The 21,828-nt window shown below is 30.4% G+C and overlaps 1 non-coding gene across 1 annotated transcript; it reads right to left on the bottom strand.

The window, feature by feature from the left end:
- Positions 1-13,836: 13,836 nt before the first annotated feature.
- Positions 13,837-13,920, bottom strand: Trnal-uaa. Its single transcript has one exon. It is a non-coding gene; the product is annotated as a tRNA-Leu (tRNA).
- Positions 13,921-21,828: the final 7,908 nt, after the last annotated feature.

Here is a 21,828-nt window from a genome sequence, read left to right as displayed (position 1 = left end):
TCGGTGTTTCGAACCTTAATCGAAATTAACTAAGACACGATTCTTTAAGCTTCCAGACGTTATTGTTAACGAATAATATTATCCTTTAGAACAATCGATCTTTGATCTAAAAATTTCTCGAAAGAAAAACTAACCTTTTAGACATCCTAATCTGAAATTCGAACCTAGAACCTAATAAATAACTAGATACTACACAAAAGTAACGTAAAGTTATGAAAAGTTTTTTAAATAATGTTTTCCCATGTGTTCGTTACTCTATAAAGCTTATTACTATATACCTAAAAGTGTATAATGTATATTAAAAACTAATTTATACAAAAATGTAATATCGTCATACTACGGATTATTTTTATTTAATATAGAGTCAGATTAGCTCGGAGAGGCTTCGTATTATAAGGTACGTTTACGAAACAAAAAATTAACAACGACATATTACTTCAATAAAAAATAGTACGTAATGGTCAACGTGGTTGCCTAAAAAGATTAACGATTTTGTTTATAGTTTACTCAGTTGTCGCCCGCGGATTTGATCGCGTTTTAGGGTAATTTTGTTTAGTGTTAGGCAAAAAAGTAGCGTATGGTCCTTTCTTGGACTTCAAGTTTGCTTCATACCAAATTTCATCAAGTTTGGTTGTGGCTTGGTAGTAACAGAGCAACAGACAGAGAGACAGAGTTACTTTGACATTTTTTAATATAGATTGATTTTTTAATGAAGTGTCTTCAGAATTTTCGTTTTCGTTTTTAGGGTACTGTATTCAGCCAGCCAGTCCGTGATCGGGTTATTTATGTTATGGCTCGTCATTTTTGGGTTGTGTTCCAGAATCTGTTAAATTCCTCTGGGATTCGCCGTTTGTATATCTTTTACCACTCTACCCAAAACGTCTCCTCTGTCGTTACTGAAATAATAACGCGTGACAAAATATTTCAACCACTGGTTTAACCTATGGTATACGCTTTTATGTTTTCTCTTTGCATATTTGGTGATTTGGTGAAGGTAACAGCCACATATTTTGCCACTGTATTGAAGCCTTCTCTGGTGCAGTACTTTTGGACTTGTAAAAATCTTTTTCGTAGAAATCACAAAGAGGCCTGTGTGTGTTACGTATAGGTTTTGGGTATTGGGGTTCGCAACACTGTTGTATGGCCTTTAACATTTTACAATTTTCAATCAATTAACTTTATTTATAGAGACTACTTGACATTTTCATGAAGAGTATCATCGTGAACTGCGATCGTCACCGAATAATATACATATATAGTCATATATTACAAAAATACAATACATAATTTTAGGGATTCATAGAATTAAATAACCCTGAAAATATCGGCAATTGGTTTCATTGGTTACGTATTAAAAAATTCGTGCCGAATGGAAAGTCAGAAAGATAAGCGGCTTACATAAACGAAACAAAATTTCATGCAGATTTTAATAACGATCACGTCCCATATTTTTCGTTGTGAAATGATTTTTATTTCAACTTAAAATATAATTAAACAATATATAAAGTTGATAAACATAAAATTTTAAATTTTGAATTTTGATGCGATTTTATTTAATAGATAGAGTGATTCGAGAGGAAGGTTTTTGTTTATGTTCATGGACAACGCAATTAAGAAATACTGATAATTTTAGAAGTTTCTAATGTTATGTCGTAAATAAACAAATTCTGTAGTATATTGAGTATTAGCATTGCTCCCGCGCGTTGTTGGGGCGGGTCACTAATATCTAATATACATAATCTTGAGACGAATTCATGTCTGTATGAGTGAAGTGTACCCACACTATATATAATCATGCCTATATAGGTATATTTTGAACATTCTTAAACGTCTTACAGGTGCGAAAAATTACGATCCCACGAACATTGTTCGGCATACATAATAGATGAAAGAAGGTCGCGCCTTTTAGAATAAAGAATTTAAATAGTTATTTTCACTTAGAGCTTACTTTTAAGAATTCAACACTCATTTTCGGAGCGGGTCAAATTGAATCAATTTAAGGCAATATTGTAAGAACATATTTCTTTTAAATTTGAATTGTATTTTGATCTTAAGATAACTTTCGTTTTTATTTCAAAATATGTTAAAGAATACATTTTACGTAAAGTTTCTAAAAATATAATTTATTACGAATTTAAACCACATTATACAATCATCAATATAGTTGTGTATAATATGTATATACTAGAATCAAATACTTTCGTTTGCTTTAAAGTAATTTAAGATAATATTCATTCTTGGGTTACAGAGAGAAATAATAGATGGAGTCAGGGTCCATGTTGAAACGTTATATAGCTAGAAGGAGATCGCAATAAAAAAGGGCATATTAAAGTGATATTTAAACCGAATCCTTGTATGGTTTTTTCTCTAAGGTCGTCTAAATAATTAGTGAGAGAAAACCAATTAATTTCATTTCAATAAAATAAAAATAAAACTTTATATTAGCTGTTTTGTCATTTCTCTTTTATCCAATGATTTTCCTTTTAATAAATTGTATACGTTATTTCCATAAATGTAAGCCAATAAAAATCACGGCCTCAGCTGAAATCTTTCTTTTGAAGTTTTTCGTACTAAAGAGGATTTGGTATGGGATAGAAAGACGGTAATTCTCTGAAACTTGTATAGCGCGTTCGTTAAGTTCCATGCGCGAGTGCTCTTCAAACGAATTCTTATGCGTCTTATACTTAAGGAACACTGGGCTTTTCGGGCTATTAAACCGACAATAAGTTTCTGAATTAAAACTGGGACCTCAATAAAGCGTCTTACTCGGGTAGAAAGTGCGTAATCTTTCAGTAAAAGTAATTGCAGTTTAAAAGTTAATTGAGGGAGTAATTTAATAATGAATTGCTTATGTATTTACATATTACAAACGTTTTATACAAAATTATTTCACGTATAATATTTTGAAGTCTACAACTATATCAGAAACAAAAATTGTCTATAACCATAAAAAAATAGACTGGCCAGATTTATATATACTTTAAAACGGATGAAGTCATATTTATGGTAAAGTAAATTACTGACTATTTCTGTGGTAAACAGTTTTTAAATACAACTAATTCGATATTATTCTTAGTTACTTTAAATATTTTATATTTATAACCTTATATAACATTAGCGGTATCCGCGACTTCGTGCGCGTTTGTATTTAGTTTGAGTGGTGGAATACGCGAGGGCTGCGCACGGTACTTCATAGAATTATTTTGCACAACACACAGCGTGATATTATTTTAATTTCATATACATTTCTAAAAATTTTAAGTTTATTTACCCCTTATTACATTATCTACCTGTCAGTAAAAGTCCCATCAAAATCCGTCCAGCCGTTCCAGAGATTAGCCGGAACAATCAGATAGACAAAAATCGTAATAAAAAACGTTTTTATACTACATGTACCATAAGTAAAAAGTGTTTATTTTAAAATGACAAATAAACACTTTTATTTTATTATATGTATAGATTTATTATTTTTGTCTTATTGAATTTAAAGACATCGTAATAGCTCAAAACTCATTTAATTTTTAGTTAAAACTACTACAAGGATGTTTAGTATTGTAAAAGTACATTAGCGGTTTCACTTCATTTATAATCAAAAAACTTTTCGATAATTTCAACAAAGATTGGTCTCGTTGGTTACGGATTAAACATTCGTGCCGAATGAAATGTAAAAGAGATCTTCGGTAAGGAGCTTACATAAAGAAAACAAATTCCTCCTTAGATTGTCATGTCAGTCACGAAGAAGATTTTTTCGCCGCGTAATGAATTTTGTTTTCACAAACAAAACTTAGCTGACTCAATCAAAGACGTCTCAAGTATCTACCTGTCTACGAATGACTCTTAAAATTTAGATATATTTAAGTAAAACAATATAAATACAAAACAAATATTAAGTAAATCATTTTTTATGAATAACGTAAAGCAAATGCGAATTACAAGCTCGTATTCTTCGATATAATTGAATGTATGTGCCAAATTCGATTGCGAAACGACCTTCAAGCATGATTGAAGGACCAATATCAAAAGAAATGTAATGTTATAAATATAACTTTGACATGTTATCGGCGTTTTACAAATAAATTGTAGTAACAAAGAAATACTGAACGTTTAGTTACTGTAAAAGAAATTGCGTATACTTTAATTTTATACACTTTATGTGAAATTTAAGCAACTAAATTTCTTTAATTTAAATTTAAGTATGAAAGTTGTATATTTAATATATACGCCTTAACAGGTTCAATGATTGTTTTAAATGGATATCGAATAATTTATATATATATGTACTTCATATTTACGACCTCCGTGGTCGAGTGGTTTGTACACCGGTTTTCATAGGTACGCCACTCTGAGGTCCCGGGTTCGATTCCCGGTCGAGTCGATGTAGATTACCATTAGTTTTCTATGTTGTCTTGGGTCTGGGTGTTTGTGGTACTGTCGTTACTTCTGATTTCCATAACACAAGTGCTTCAGCTTCACATTGGGATCAGAGTAATGTATGTGATGTTGTCTCATATTTATATTTATATTTAGAGCATTTTATGAATGTTACTCTTATTCCGAATTTCCGTACATTTGAAAAACTTGTACCGTATAAAGTAGACTCCGTGAACGAGGTCGCGTAACAGTGTGGGCGTCATCTGCGTCTCAAAATTCAAGACGTAGCATGGTTTTGAATTTAATATATACTATTAGTTCTTAATATAAAAGAATAATTTAATTTCTTTTTTTTATGTTATATGGTTGGGGACGAGCATATGGGCCACCTGATGGAAAGTGGTCACCATCACCCATAGACAATGACGCAGTAAGAAATATTAACTATTCCTTACATCGTCAATGTGCCACCAACCTTGGGAACTAAGATGGTATGTCCCTTGAGCCTATAGTTACACTGGCTCATTCACCCTTCAAACACGAACACAACAATACTGCGTACTGTTGTTTGGCGGTAGAATATCTGATGAGTGGGTGGTACCTACCCAGGCGGGCTTGCACAAAGCCCTACCACCAAGTAAGTTCTTTAATTCTTGCTAAGATTTTCGATCTTTAGGATAAATCTCTAAGTATATAACGCGTATTTAATTACATCGCAAGGAATAGCAACGCGGTCGTGACTTTGGTAAGCTTCAAAATCAATTTCGACTTGTTTACAGAGCACGCGCCGCAAATAGCCTGTGCCGGTGCCTTGGATAAGTAGATTGCCACGCTCTGAGAACTATATTGTTGTCTGACTTTATACGGTTAGTTACAGCTTGTTCTTAGTTTAGCTTTGAAATTGAAGTTTAGTCTACTTTACATAAAATCCTTAAAGAAAATGATAGCATGCATATTATATTCTTGGAACACATTTGAAGTCAAAGTGAACATTTGTTTTAATGATCTCCAACAATAATGCTGTTGTTCTTTTTTATCGTACTATATTACCAATACACACAATAAATGAATTTGACTTACCTTAATAGATTTCGGTAAGTTTTATGTAACTTCCAGTTCCAAAATTTCCAATGATTCTTTAAGAATTGAATATATGTTAAGTTATGTTATAGTTAAAACCCAGCGTATACTGCAGGTCTTAAAATAAAAATTGTTCCGTCTTTGTTCAAAGAATATCAGCAAACTCCGTATAATACAAAATAACGAAAATATAATGTGCTACTAACGTAATAATAGTAATTACGATAATAGTATACAATTTAGTTCTTAAATTTCCACAGTACTAATACAATTAGAACTACATTTAGGAGTTCCAAACTATGCTAGACAATATTCAACATTTCTGAGCACAAGCAATTTAAGCCATCAGTCTTGCAACCAAAGGCCGGTTGAAGGCTGTCGCTTTGAAGCACTCCCAATTTAGAAATTAATATTTAAAGCTATCCCCTTTTAATTGACTTATCAATTACACGATTTCAATTACGTATTAATTCAGTCTCAACCTTAATGAGAGATAAATAAAGTATCTCTCATTAATATACACGAACGAAGTATTTTTCAACCTATCTTCATATTATTTTATGTATTTATTTATTTATATACTCTTTATTGCACACCAATAGAGACAAAAATAAAAAGAGTAAAACAAAAACAAGGAAAAGAAAAATGTACAATAGGCGGCCTTATCGCTAAAACAGATGATGGTAGGGGTGTACAAATTATTTAATACAAAAAAATAGATACAATATGTGTATGTATATATACGATAAATAAATAAATATTCCATAAATATATATATAATAATATAATATAAATACACATTTTAAATATATACATTTACATACTATAGATACTTACATGACTAATAAATAAAGTAATAAATAAAATATTTAATTGCGGTATTTCTTCAAGAGAGAAGAGAGATAGTGCTCTTTAATATTTTTTTTTAAAATAAGTAATAGTTGGTGCACGTCTTGCTTCTAGTGGAAGAGAGTTCCAAAGACGAATTGAATGGACTGTAAATGAGTCATTTATCGTTAATGAAGGAAATCATCTTTGAAAATTTTATTTGATTTTGGTTGATTATAAATTATTGAAACTTAAATGAATATTAAAAAGCTAGTTATCATCAGTATAAATGTAATATCAACATTCCTGTAGACAATGTTTCCCTTGGAATGTTTTCTATCACAACCTTATTTATCTAAATATCTTTACTACCATAAATACCCGGATTGCATCACAAGAATGCCTGTAATGCTCGCCCGGATGCGAAGCGATTTATGAAAATAAGTAAAATTATAGCAAAGCATATTTCTTAGATATTTCCAATCTTTGTATTAAATTTTGTTAGTCGTCAAATATTAATATTGATGGATTTTTTTTTTATATAACAGCTGTAATTGAATATCAATTCTGTGTTGTGCGTTGTTATATCGTGTTATGCCAACAGTAAATATCGTTACTAGCAACTAGCCCCGAAGGCGAAGCCCCGGCTTCGCACAAGTGCAATACTAAACATACTACTTGAATTTGTTTATTTACCAAATCACATTAGAAACTTCTAAAAGTATCTGTCTTTCTTTACTATATAGTCCATGTATTATACACAAAAACCATGTTCCCGAATCACACTATCTATTAAAAAAACCGCATCAAAACTTCGTTGCGTAATTTTAAAGATCTAAGCATACATAGAGACATCGGTAAACGACTTTGTTTTATACTATGTAATGATGATGTTATCATGAGATAACAAAGTATAACATATTAACTATCAGAAATCTATGAAAGCCTGAAAATGGAAATCATTCATATCAGGGAATTATAATAACAAATATACTCTTTAAAGGAACGCCTCAAAGCGGATTCGAACCTGTATTTTTTGCTTATGTTTTACATGTTCTAACCATTGCGCTACACCGGCTTTTAATTCCAAGAAAATATATTTAGAATTGCTTTTGCTAAATAAGATACTTCAGAGGGTAATTCATTAATAATGGTAGAATTAGTTGATTTACCCAATGGTGTAATAGGAACACGGAGTACTTTATATTAATTAGAATAAGGTCTGAACTCTGACGATTTTGTCATTGCGTTCCTGTTATGAATATTAAGTGTTACGAATTGATTCCATGTAGGATACTAAATCGTTCAAATCGTGTTAACAATGAAATTTCGAGAAATTCGAAGTGTTTATTACTTTGTTTTTGTATACATATATTGATAATTTTTTCGTTATTATAATAATCACATATAATGTTACTTAGCGATATTTGGCTCTTTTTCATACATTGGCAGAATTTCAACGGGATATAGTATCTTGGACTCCATGTTAGTACACTGAAGGCATGAGGTCTAACATATGCTTCTTACACTTGCGGCTCCTACCATACATAACTGATTAACATAAGGTAACTAGATAAATAGAACTAAAAAGGTTGGAATAATATTATAATACATTAAGAATGTATAATTAGAGAGCAAAAAAGAAGAAATACAAAAAATTTCGTCATAGGTAGGTATAAATTATTTAGGTAAAAAAAATGTTATTAATATTTAATCGATTGTATGTACCTACTTCAAACGCATAATTCTACTATATTTTAATTATCTATAAGTAATGTAATGAAAGAGGCAAATTCCATATTTTACTCTTTTATATAAAGATAAACTATAATAAGTAATATATCTGTAAAGTAATACTGTTGTCTCGGCGAATGGAGGTTGCCTAAGGGATAGATAAATATCTGTATCCCGATGTCCGAAGTCCACGCTAACCTAACCCCGAGAGTAACTCGTAAAAAATAATGTTTTAATTTTGCACTTGGACGGATAGTAAGTACACTTTAATAAATATATTTGCATTATATTTTATAACAAAAAAAATACATATACTCAACGGTAATTGGTAAATTAGTCAAAGACAAGAGCAGATAGGCAAGACCTCAGATAAAGTAATATGCAAGACTGTCTGGGTGGGTACCATCCATTTATCATAGGTATATTTAGCCATCAATGAGAAATATTTAGTATTATGTTGATGATGAAATGACCCAGTGGATGGCACGCGTCGGTTTTCCTCGTAGAAAACAGGCTCAATGGATTCAAATATTTGCGTTTTCACGTGATTAATATGTTGGTGAAGAACACCTTGAGGAAATCAATTCTATAGTTGAAGTAATTTGAGCTATTTTAACAACCAAAGTTAAGCTAAGAAGGCCCTGAGGTTAGAACACGTACATCTTAACCGATGATTGCAGGTTCAAACACAGGCATGTTTAATATGTATTTCTAATTCATCTCGGGCTGGGCGCTAAAACATAACATCGTGGGGAAACCTGCATGTGTCTAATTTTAATGAAATTCTGCCACAAGTGTATTCAGCAACCCGCATTGGAGCAACGATGTGGAATAAGCTCCAAAACATTCTCCACAAAAGGAGAGAAGGCTTTAGCCCTGCGGTATGTCATACCAGGCTGTTACTTAAGTCGTATTAATGATTTTTAGCAGTTAATGTCAAAAAAGGTCGAATTTATTCAAGTTTAAACTTCTACCACGTAAAATTAACCAACAAAATTACAGAAAAAGTCAAAGGAATTTGTGGAAACATAATTTTATAAAATGAGTGTTGTCTTTATACATACATTATCGAGAACCTTTTTGTTATATATATCCCTTGAGAATAATAAGAAAAAAATATCAACAGCCTAAGAGATAACTTTTAATAGAAGGTGTTATATTATACGAGTACATTTTTACCTACTAGTCGTGTTTATTACGATTCTAGCAAATAGTACGATCCAGCCAGTAATTACAGACACGAGAGACAACCATTTAGTTTTCACGGCTGATAGCACTAGAGCAATGCCTGAGCTGCATGTATCTAGCTCTGTATTAACATAGGTTGTAGTTAGTGGCTAGATTCCATCCAATTAAAATATTTACAATCCGCCTTTTGCATTTGAATATAAATATACAATCAGTGTAACTTACTTCATTAAAAGTATAACATTGTATTGTTATTTGTATTCATATATTTTATTTAGGCATGCGAACAAGAACTTGATATCATTATGAATTTTTGATACTTAATATCGATACCTTATTATAATCAAATAGAGAAGTAAATTTTTTATATTATATGTAAGTTCCTGAACTAATGATCACATTAAAACTGTTTTCATCGATACTCACTTATATCATATCATATAAGGATGCTGCTGCATACCCGCTCCGTCGAAGACGACCGGGGAGCGCTTCTCCCCCCGCCTCAATAAACGCCGCAGGGACCAATGGAGTCTCAGTACCCCGAGAATCCCCCCTGGGTGTTAGAGGCCTGCATAGGCGGGCCGACCGTCAGAGCGTCACAGTAGCATGCGAAAGCGATCCCGTGGCCAGCACCGGGAAGACGGAGAGAGTACCGCTAATTTTTTTGGCGTCCAGGCCATCGGGGAGTGCCACCCACCCACTTTCATCACGTGAGGGAAGCGAGTAACGCGTTATTCCAGCGAGAAATAAAGAAATATCATATTACCTATAACTCAGTTTGAAATATGAAATTTATATTTTATAAAATAAAATTTGTAATTCTTGTAATAAAACATAGTTTAACAGTAAGTTGAAGTCAGGTAGACCGTTACAGATGGATTCAGGCTGTAAGCGGATAAGCGATAAGCCGAGCTGAGGCTACGACGGCGTCGCACTTGCTGTTTCATGATTTCACGTCATTTTAGTTGTACACGCTTTTAGAAATGTTTACTTCAGTTTGACAATTTGATCCTCTTGCTAACAAAATAAGAATAACTTTTGTTTAAACGTTTTAAATAAATTTAAGTGATATCTTACACTTGTCTATTTTTAATTATTTCAAAATACCTACTAAACAAAAAACTAATGGATTTAATGTTTTAAACTCTTTTGCCTTTATATGTTAAGTCAACTTAAGTATTAGGGTTGCCATTTAATAAACCTTTAACTTAAATAAAATAAGAAGCATACTAACATCTAGACTGTTCATATCTCATTTCTACTCTTTTTATTATATGTATGAAATTTTAGCATAAAAGTATAAAAGTTTTAGTTTTAGTATAGCATTTTATAACATAAAGTTAACATTGTATTAAGAACGAAAGAGTTACTGTATGCATTTAATTTAAAAAAAAAAGAAAATATAAAGCAAGCTTTAACAAACGCCATAGTTGGGAAGAACTAACTAAATAATACTTATTAAAATAAATAATATTAAAAACAAACATCTGATAACAGCGTTGAGGATAATATTATCTCGTTTGCCAAGCCAGTATTCTGCTCAAGGTGTGTGATATAACATAATACGCAAATAAAATTTTACATTATCGAAGTCAAACTTTATTTTATAAAACGTCCTTAACTGTTAAAGACTGCCTCTAAATTCCCAAAGACGAAACCATTTTTTACTCGTGAGAAAAATTGAGGCTTATTATATCAAGCTAATCATGGGGATTTTCTGATGATGTAAAGAGATGAGAACAAACTCAGTACATATTTCATCCCGCAAGGACTTATATTTTAACAAATGTAAATAAGGCAGCTTTGCCTCTAGTTTGTATTTTTATAAACAAAAGTAATAAATGGGAATAGTTTTACTAAAGACGATTTTAGAAATTTCAACTCTCAGATCTCAAAGTTTATAACGCAATGTTTAACCACAGTAAACCACGGTAAGTGTATACAGTTCCCTTAGACCAAGATAGACTTAAAGTCGTATTAGAAAAACCACTAAGCTTCGTACTCCGCCAGTGAGATATCACTTAAGATCTTTATGTAGACTAAGCTCTGAATTCAATCTCAGTTCAAATCACTTCAGCTCCGTCGGAAAAATATTTTCCTTCAAAATTACACCGCTTTTAAGTGGGTTGGCCGTTATCACTTGTAATCAATTTAAAAAACGAAATTACTTTTTAGATCACTTAAATACACCGATTAAATTACTATTATGTTGTTTGTATATTTAGTTTCATATAAATTGTAAAATGTTACCGGTATACAGAAATTCGAATAGTTTATTGAAACGATAAATTTGAGTTGAAACAGTTTTCTATAAACATATATTCTCAAATTGTAACATTAACGAGAACAAAGCAGTATGTTTTCTCGCTGAAATATATAAAAATAATAGCCACGTACTGTAATCCGAAGAAGTAGAATACTTTAGGGAACAATTTTTAAGTTGGATCGAAGTTGCAGAAGGCTTTATGACTTAGCGACGTGTTCCCAGAATGGCGCGGATTCCTACGTTCTCAAATATTATTAAAGACTCGATGTCACGTACAGGTTTGGATTACTATAATTTCTGTTTAGTCTGTATATATTTTAGTGTTATATGAATCTTATATACACAATAATAATGGTTTTCATTCGTATATTATACGTTCACTTATTATTCAACAGATTGAGATTAAACTTTTACAGTTGTTGTTGGCACACGCATGAAATGTATGAAATGTAATGTTTTATTATTACTGTCTATGTGGTGTGAGTCGTATCGGTTAAAAAGGGTTTTATCTAGTTTTAAATAAAATATTATGTAGTAGCGATACGCTGTAAAGATTGAATATTTTGTTTAAGTTTGGAAATCGCTATTTTCTGATTGTTTCACATATTCGTTTTAAGAGAGATATCAAAGTTTTAAAAATGGAATGGAATTAATTTGATGTGTATTTGTAATGTATGCAATTATTTTATCTTCAATATTGTATCATAAAAAAAATAAAGGAATACTGTAATGCATGCAAAAGTCCCAAAAAGAGTAATAATGTTATGTTAGAGTGATCGTCCCATTTAAATAAGATTCCTCCATTTAAAACACAATATTGACTAAATATGTGTATACCTATATACAGATATTCATAGGATCATTCCTATTGAGTTGATTTTGGCGTGTTCGGATATCGTACATCAGCTATTTATTGGCTGTGAATTGAAAATGAGCGCGAAATCAATCAACAGTCTATATTTTGTGCTCTTGAAATATAATTAAGGTTCGTTTGCGAGCATTCGTATGAATCATTACGTGTCAATTGCAATAATTTTCTATACTGGCAAATGTGGTCGGAATTCAACTAAATCTAGTTTTGTAACGATCGAAGTGAAATGAAGTTATTGTAATGAAATGTCGATGTTGTTTAACGAAAATAAAAAAAACTTTAGTTAATAATATTTTTTATCTTAATTAGTACCTAAAAACAAATTACATTTTAGAAAGATTTAAGTCTCTATGCCCGTGTTATCGTAGCCTATTTGCTGTGCTCATTAAACTATGCTAATAACTAGTAACCGTAAAGTCGTAATTTTATTATAAGTTAATTTAATTTGAAAATAAGAAATAGTCTTAAACAATCTAATTTTATACGTTTTGTTTTTTTACTAATTTGTATAAGAGTTACTTATATTAATGACTTGAAACAAGTATTGTATATGTCGGAGATATAGTTGGGTTGTCAGTTTCCATTGCAATTAAACGCAACCATTTAAATATTATTTATTACATTATATTAACAATTTCATAAAATTAAGTAAATTCTTCGAAAAAGTATCAATGCGATGTGTCGTTGCTAAAACAATCTTCGTTTCTAAAGCGTTTTTCTAGAATGAATCAAACGGATATTCACAACTACAACTTTTATAACAAATTAATGCAATTACTGCAAATTCATTCTTGAAATATAGTTTTATATTAATAATGAATATTTATTTGATTCTTATTCTTAAATACAGCTCTTAATCAATTACAAGTGAATTACTTAAAATAAGTAATATAAACCAACATTTCTATTACATAGTCCGTTATGACACATTATAGGTGGCGCTGCATGACGATTTTCACATTTTAGTTTTACTTATTACATTGTAGTGTTTTAGAAATTTACATTATAAAATAGAAACATTAAAATGATAATTAACAATATATAATTATTAATTAATATCATTAATATTTTAAAACCATTGCCGATAAATGGCGACATGAGCTCACATCTTCCAAAGAATAAAACAATCAAATTTCTATTAATTATTAGAGCCTGATAAATAACATCATCATGTTTACAAATAGCTATTAAAATACATATTTACGTTTCTTAGACATTTATCTAATTAAAATATAATAATATAAGCGATAACTTAAAATATAATCGTTATTTAACAACCATTACCGATAGATGGCGACTTGCGCCCATAGTTGCGTACTTTATACGTATAAAATCAAATTAAATATATGATCGCATTGCGATCGTATCAAATTTCGATCGCTCGAACTAGTACGAAAACATTGATTATAGGAGCAACATCCAGAAAAATCGACATTACCTTATTTATAAGATAGTTCGTTTAGGCAGAAAAAAATATATCAATCATCAACATTTGGTTTGTCAGGTGTGGGGTTCGAACCCACGCTCCCTCTCGGGAACCAGAGCTTAAATCAGGCGCCTTAGACCACTCGGCCAACCTGACTTGGTAACTTATGTTGAATTGGTATAATGTAACCAACATCTGAGTATTTTATCTAAATAATTCTACTTTAATAATTATTGGTGACGAATAGTTCTACTGTCCGACACAAAATAAAAAGTAAACGTGCAATAACAATAAAAATATCTATATATAGTTATAGATGTAAATGGCTTTTTTCATTCCATAGTAACTATAGTCATGAAAATTTTCAATATGCGTGAATACTAAAATAAAATTTGATTGACAACGCAACACGAAAAAAAGAACATTTCTATTCACGTAGTCAGTTTTATCTTTTATCTACTTCTATACCGTAAAAAGTTACATAAGTTCTTTTTTTGCTGCCAATCTATACTTAATATGGATATTAAAATATAGACGAACTAGAGACCCGTCCCGGCTTCTCACAGGGGCAATGCATTTTTTCACCCGAGACAATACAAACCGTCCCTGCATTTAGTATAATATCTAGATAGATATTATACTAAATGCAGGGCAGGCAATGATATCTATCGATAATATCTACTTAAATAAAATCATGTAAAATGCCGAATTGATCTATGTTAAATGCATAATGTATTAAAGGTACTTAATTGGATTAGAGCTGTTTTACTATTTCTCATAAAAAGTAAAGGATAAAAATGGTTATTGCGCAGTGGCGGATTTACCAATAGGTTAAACAGGCCTAGGGCGGCAGATTAGGAGGGGCGGCATATTTAGCCCAAATTTGTTATTATCTTACAGAATTTTATAAAAACTTATAATATTACACATTAACCCGTATACTCATCACTATATAGCGGGTTAGAAAAATAATGTAGTAACTGACAGAAATATCATCCAGTTCATAATCATACTATTAACGGGAAAAATCTGATGCAATGAGGACGATAGAACAAAAATCATAAAGTTGCAATTTCAAATGTAATCAATATGTTTGTGAACTAAATTAACGTATTGTATTTCAAAAGTCAGTAGGGGCGGCAAAAATTGCATATCCTACTAGCCTACTAGCGGCAAATTTGTAAATCCGCCACTGTTGTGTACACTACTGTACTGTACGAGTAGAACGTGATTTTGATCTATTTCCTAGGGTTGAACCAGCTTTGTGGAGTGTCAACTCAAAATAATATGTTAATTTACGAATTCACTAAATTCATCAGTGTTTGTCAACTGAATTTCCCAAGTAAATAAATAAATCTTCTTATAGTCTTCCTTCCTTCTTATATAATACTTCCTTTTGAATCATACTATCTATTAAAAAATGCATCAAAATCCTTTCTGTAATTAATTTAATTGTAATTTTAAGACCTAAGCAGATAGATAGCGGGAGTGACTTTGTTTTATACTATTCAGTGAAGAGTGTGCAATTAGGCAATAACAAATGTTATTGCCTAATTGCATATACAATGATCCTCCGTTAATTTCTGTTCATTAACATTTAAAAAAAACACACACACACACACTTAATTTTAAGTTTTGCTATGTATTTTATTATTATTGCATAGTTTTAAGTCTAAGTGTTGAAAACGTAAGTGTTTTAAACAAATAATGTATATTCAATAAATTAATATTTATAAAAAATAAACAATCTGTTCCATTAAATTGAATTGTATATTTTTTATTTTCATTGAATTAACTGATAAATATCAACTACAAATTACTCATGCGTTTTGTATAATTTTTACTGTATAATTTATATAACAAGATAAGAAATAGTTTGTAAAGGACAATTAAAACTTCGCTTTTAATTTGAAACGTGAAATCTTAATGGTGATGTTTAAAACCGTGAACAACAATTGATTCCGTTAAAAGGATTGGCGAATTTCGACGCGCGAATTTGTGATAAAAATGTAAGTACGATTAAAATGCGAAAATACACTAGCGTTTTAGTTTCATACAAAAGAGTTTTACATACCAAAATAGATGATGGAAGTTTTCTTATTTCGTTCATAGTGTAAGTTATAAAAGGTGTACCTGTACAGCTATGGAGCTGAAAGTTAGAAGAGCTATAGAGTAACTTCGTATCGTTTTTTCTAAACAAAGAGTAAAGTCTAAAATTACCCAGTAGGATTACATTGAAAAGAGGTGCTGCTCACTCAGTCGCCGCTTGAGTGCAAGTCGCTCATTCGCCACGATTGAAATGGTAATGCGACCCTAGCCTCATTCTAATTGCCATGCAAATTTCCTAGTCTCAGCTTCACTAGGGTATTAAACCTTAATACTTTTTACGGATCACGTTCAAAGTGTTCAGAATTAATGTTTTTTAATTCGGGGTGTGTAAGATTTAAAAGATTTGCATTCTTATTATCTACGTATTATACTATATTTTAGTGTTCACTTGAAAATAACATGTAGGTATATAAAAATAATATTGCTATAATTTGGTCGATAAAACATCGATCCTAACCGATTTCAGTCGCGGCTGTCAATCTAGATTCAGAATAGCCGTCTATGGTATGGTAACGTTTGTCTTATTATTTTTTAATAATAAAATTGTGTTGGGATTTATTTTAAGCCAAATATAATAATCAAAATACATACTAACTTTTTATACGGTTATAAAACAAAAATGCATTCTACTATCCGTATGCACAAGCCGCGCATATAAAAGTCATGCGCCATGTCGCATATTCCGGCCGCATATTTTATAAAATACTAGCAATTTTCTTAAAACATTTTAAGATGGTAAAGTGATAAATAGTACTGTCAGCCTGGAATATTTTTTTATTAAAACTGTATCTAGTAATGGTAAATTATGTATATAATAAATTTGTTGTATTGATTTTTTAAAATAATCTTTTAAAAGTATAGTTTTGATTAAGATTTTTAACACAACACATCATTATTCGAGTATATAATTATTTATCATGCATTACATTATTGTTGAAAATCAATAACTAAACGTCAATACGTAAAGTAATTACAAAATAAAACCTTAAAACTTCAATCTCCAAATGATAAAATAGTGATATATCATAAATATAATGTGACAAATAAATCACACACTCTCTCTGCTGGCTCGAAAATATTTCCACAAACTAAGTATAAGTCATGTATGAGGAATATTTTCTATCCATCGAGTTCGAGACTTGTACGGCATGCGAAAGTTCGAAACTCTAAACAAGGAAATAGATAACTTAGTTTGCACCGTTATTACTGTAGAATATTTAAATATACCAATGTATTCGTGAGTTCATTTCAATCTGAAACATTATTAAGTCAAGATCAGTTTTTGGATTTCGTCAATCTTCCTGAAGATTGCGGTTTCAATTCCGGCGCCACTGAATTATTATGTGCTTAATCTGTGCTGTTTGCTGTGTGCTCTCTAATCTATTCTGAAGAAAGATATTGTCAGAATATCGTTATGTATCGGAAGGAAATGTGTTATAGGTAGACTCGCATTGAATATTAATATAAATAATATATTTAAAATAAGTGGTCAAAGTGGTCTCGTTTATGGTTTTATAGATAAAAGTAAAAGTAAAGTAACAGCCTGTACATTTCCCACTGATAAGATAAGGCCTCCTATTCCATTAAGGAGAGGGTTTGGAACATATTCCACCATACTGTTCATTGCGGGTTGGTGGAATTCACATGTGGCAGAATTTCGATGAAATTAGACACATGCAGGTTTCCTCACGATGTTTTCCTTCACCGCCGAGCACGAGATGAATTATAAACACAAATTAAGCACATATATATAGTGGTGCTTGCCTGGGTTTCAACCCACAATCATCGGTTAAGATGCACGCGTTCTAACCACTGGGCCATCTCAGCTCTGGTTTTATAGATAATCAGCACTAAATAAATTCGTTACTTTCATTAATGTATGTAATGTGCCTTTTCTGGAAATGGTTTAATTTTTAATAATTCGATAACCAAATCCGATTATACCGTATTTTTCGCCATCATAACGTATTTTTCATCGTAATCGGTTCATTATTTTAGCAATATTTTGTTTTACGTAAACGTTTCACATTAACGTTCATTTATTGGTAATTACCCACTTTATATATTAATTTCTGCATGTAAAAGTTACCTCTTATTTTTTAATTGTAAACAATAATATACATAAGGTCGACGTTATGACTGAATTGTTGTTGATTTTGATTGGTTTAAAGATATTGATTCAATCAATTGTCAACATATTCGCATAATTACATACATTGGACAGTATTTGTAGGGATTAGGGTTATTTGTACAGGTATTTTAATTAGAGTTTCCTATTAAAGTTAGTTAATTTAATTAGTTAATTGAAAGGCTGTTGAATTATTCCGCTCTCTAAATAAAAAAAAAAACCTCAACTAATACAATCTAACTAAAATTGCTATAAGTCTTTAAACTTATACTAAAAATTATAATGAGTAGATTTTATAAATAAGAATAATTATAAAAGTGTTGTAAATTTTGGTTTGGTACACTTAAAGTATCTGAACATCTACAAATGTTTCCCAAGATATGGTTACGATAAACATCTTTAATTCTGTTACATTTTGTGGCGTGTAAATTGTGAACTATAAGTGTATATTATTGAATATGTATACACTCCAGTAAGTGAGATACCTGCTCACTCGTTTCTACACTGCTACTATTAAATTACTAATTAGTTTCAGTAGATTGCTGCATGATAAATTCCCTCTACATATTTGGAGCATATAAGTTTCTCACATGTTACGGTTTCTGAGGAAGCGTATAGTAAATTATAAGAAGCTATACTGTACTAAGACAAAAATTGAAAATACGTACAAATATATTTTTCATATATTTTACGTATTTTATACATTAAATATGCGTCTTTTTAATTCGGTGGCATATTATTGTGTTTTTTTTTTAATTATGAGGGTTTACTTTCATCTTGATTAAATTGATTGATGTTTAATTTTTTTGCAATATTTAAACGAAGCGGACGGCTTTTAATGTGAAGGCAGGTAAAAGTTTAAAGGTCGATTGGAAAATTAATTGAAAGAAAATGAAAAAAAAGCAAAAGTTTTAAACAACTTTCAAGCAGTTGTTCGCAGTCGCTTTGATAAAAAAAAGTATGAAATACTACCAAAGCCTTAAAAGAACAAAAGGTCATAGAAAAAGTGTGAACATTTTTTATAAAAGTGTAAAATAAATAAATGTTTATTATTAATTAGTTACTTATATCAATAACTAAGAAATAAATTTATTCTAATGATTTTTCACTACTTGGAATCCACTAGTGATTTAATCCTTAATCTGCGATTTTAATCAATTTGAGTTTTATTAAAATAAAAATTATGGAGTATATGCCCTGTGAATATTGGCTATACTTTTCTTATTTCATAAACTATAGTATTTAATTATAACTTAACAATTATAAAGACCTTAGATAATTAGTATAATTTATTTTATATAAATATAACTTAAAGAATTCTTTATGTAAGAGTCTCAAAAACACTTTCATCCATATTTAATTTTAAGTTCACTCAAACCTTCACCTAATCGTATAATTTATTCTGTCCTCCACGATACTAGTTTTTCGTTTTAACTTGCTTTAAAAATATATATTCACAAATAAGAACTTGAAATTCTTCGTCTATATAATAACATACGACAGATATGTTTAACAGTGTATTATCGATGCACAGCAATAGAAAACTGTTATACGTATAAAACACATCTTGCATGGTCGCTGCACCAGTATATGTAATATGACTATTTCAAGTGAAATACAGCAATATCAATTATTTCTGTGTGACGGTAGAGTAGCTAATATATTTGTGGTACCCACCAATCCTATACGAATCCGTATTACCGATTAATTTATTAATATTCTTGCCCAAGTATACACTGCCAATTTCTTTGTACAATTAATTTGTGAACGTAAATCTTAAATAAGTACAAAACTTTTGAATTTAGTACAGCCACGATTTGTCACAAAGGTTCATGATAAACAACTAAGCCAAGATCAAACAATGGTAAAATTTTAGTTATATTTCAGCTATCCGCTTTGGTAAGTAGATTATACTGTTTTTAGTAATAATAGATCACGTTTAAATTGTTTAATTTCGTCATTGGTCTCAAATCGATTATTATTAATAAGATTATTTTATTGTCTTTGAAATGAAATCCGCTCTTTTTTTCTTCTCATTTTTTCATCTCTCTGTTAATTCATTTATCTTTCATTCCCGTTCAAAATTTAATTGAATTTAAAAATTTACTTTGTTATTTACTTCCTAGTCTAATTATGTGTTTAATCAAATATAATAATTAATTGTTCACCTATTGTTTAATTTGAATTTCAATTTCTGTCATAGGCAATTTCTATTGATTTTTAAAAGATATTATATTACTTGCTATACAGAAAAACGTTTATCATTTCGTTTATGGAATTTTGTGAACTGCATTAGAGACACTTCCATTTATTTCACGAATTCGAAAAATTTTACTGTGGTCCGGTTTGCTTGACAACGCATTTTTTGGCATGACTTAATTTCTGAATTTTATAATAAGTAATAAAACTATAGATATGAAATTTTATATAAATAATTATAGTTATATTGTCCCGTTCTAATTTTCACCATGAAAGGTTGGATCTCGACAAATGAACTCTTTGACGGTTGACAGCATAGGCACAATTTCGTATACAAATCCCATTGTGAAAGTCCGTTCTGACATCTGGCTTAACTAAGACGGTTTTCACGTCATTAAGTCGAAATCTTTGCAAGTATTTGTCGGCAACATATGGTTACGGAATTAATGGCTTGCCCAGTACATAAAACCCAGGCTAGTATTAGCAACCGCGCTGTTGTCTATTTAGGATCAAAGCACTTAGGTGCTGCCCAAGTGTATGTTGCTTTAAGTACGCTCTAGAAGTTAAGCTCTAGAAGGTCACTTTATTGAAGGACTAAATTCTTGTAATTAACAAGTAAGGTTAAACGGTAATACATTTCTTAAAATGAACAGAACTAAAAATAAAACGTCGATTAAAAAAAACGTACAACGTAACAACGTAAATGATGTATTTGATTTACTTTTAAATTATTATTTCACGCTTATAGATTATTTAATAAACGTTTGTTATAAGAGTGTTTATTTTACTATTAATTTATTTAAGGCAATTTACCATAAGCTTTTTGATAAGATTTACAGGAATTAATTATATCTTCACAGAAGTTATTGAGCGGATCAAAGGAGATTTACGAGTACTGTCGACTCCTCCCTGTTTCGGATTAAGGTGAATAAATTGAGGGGTTGATGTCTCGTGCAACATATTGAGGCCAAAGAAACCGATACATTAATTAGTTGTTAGAGGGAATTCGTACTTTAATTCATTTCTATACTCGTAATTGTATGTAATAAATACATCCGAACAATTCTCAGGACGAAATAAATACACACATAAAATATACCTTTTATTCACAAAGCAATACAAATAAAACACAGAGATAAATTAAACTTTTTTTATAATGTATTTTAAGCGCACGAGTAAATGAGCCGTCCGATGGTATGGAATCACTAATACTCATAGACAATGGCGCTGAAAGAATAATGAACCATATTTGCACAAAACCTACCACTAAGTACTATGACACAATACCACAAAATACTTATTTCATAAGTATACATATATACAATACAAAAATTATACAAAACAGAATTAATAAATTGCAAAATGTGTGGTTTTTCTTCAGAATACTTAAATTTAATTGAAAAGAACGGTCTGTAATTTGTATGTAAAAGTAAGAATTAATTTTAGTAGCTAGTAGATAATTAGAATGATTCCATTCCAGTAATAGCTTCAAGCTTCTTAAGCATATTTATGAATTTATGAACATTTTTAAGAAATACATATATTTAGAATTAATATTTTATGGCTTATCCATTTTTACCTCAATTATTTATTGTTTTTATTGTCCACAGCAGGTGCTGTCCGTACGT

This window comes from Vanessa cardui, chromosome 12, assembly GCF_905220365.1.
Source record: "Vanessa cardui chromosome 12, ilVanCard2.1, whole genome shotgun sequence".
Classification (NCBI taxonomy): Eukaryota; Metazoa; Arthropoda; class Insecta; order Lepidoptera; family Nymphalidae; genus Vanessa; species Vanessa cardui.
This window is presented reverse-complemented; position numbering and strand designations above follow the sequence as displayed.